At 42.9% G+C, this 763-nt stretch overlaps 1 protein-coding gene across 1 annotated transcript in view; it reads right to left on the bottom strand.

The window, feature by feature from the left end:
• Positions 1-9, bottom strand: part of LOC143731497 (uncharacterized) — a 12188-nt gene extending 12179 nt beyond the window's left edge. The window contains exon 1 of the mRNA XM_077222456.1: positions 1-9. This exon is cut by the window's left edge and continues 2519 nt beyond it. The gene's annotated coding sequence lies outside the window, so the exon portion shown is untranslated.
• Positions 10-763: the final 754 nt, after the last annotated feature.

Consider the following 763-nt stretch of genomic DNA (forward strand, 5'->3'; position numbering starts at 1 on the left):
TGTATAAAATATTTCGTTTAATTGATGAGTTGCTAAATTGATAGTTCTCTTCTCTTCACTAAATGAAGTAGATAGAAATGAATCTATCATGTTCTGGACCCGGGTGCTGTGGAGCTGGGCTTCGTACTGGGCAGGAGTGTCTTTACCCCATATAAACGTGGAGGGGAGGGGGTGCAGTTTAACTTTCGGATCTGAAGGCCGGAGATTCCCGGATCTGTTCAGACTGAGGACTGTGTGATTGTGGTCTGATAATGGCAGCTGTGGCATCACTGTGTAATAGTTGACTTTACTGTGGTCTACATCAGTGATGGCGTAATCTACTGTGCTGCTGCCCAGATATGAGCAGTAGGTGAACCGACCCAGAGAATCTCCCTTTGTTCTGCCGTTAACTATATACAGACCCAGGCTTTTGCAGAGCTGCAGGACTTGTTTTCCGTGCCTGTTTATCGTGTTGTCATAATTCTGACGTGCCTTCGTAAATTGTTTCCGTTGATATATATGTGAGTTGTTAATATATTTGTCTCCATCTGAGGTAATGTAATCCGCTTCCTTCCCCGTTCTAGCGTTCAGATCCCCCATTAACAGAACTGATCCTAGAGCTTGAAAGTAAACGATCTCTGACTGTAGGGTTGGGAAGATGTCTTCATTATAATAAGGAGACTCATATGGGGGGATATATGTGGCACACAGGTACATGTCCTCATCTAAACACAAAAGCTCTTTTTGAAGTTTTAACCAAATATGTGTTTTCCCTTTTTTCACA

This window comes from Siphateles boraxobius, unplaced genomic scaffold (genome assembly GCF_051911475.1).
Source record: "Siphateles boraxobius isolate OS27281-9 unplaced genomic scaffold, OSU_SipBor_1 87, whole genome shotgun sequence".
NCBI lineage: Eukaryota > Metazoa > Chordata > Actinopteri > Cypriniformes > Leuciscidae > Siphateles > Siphateles boraxobius.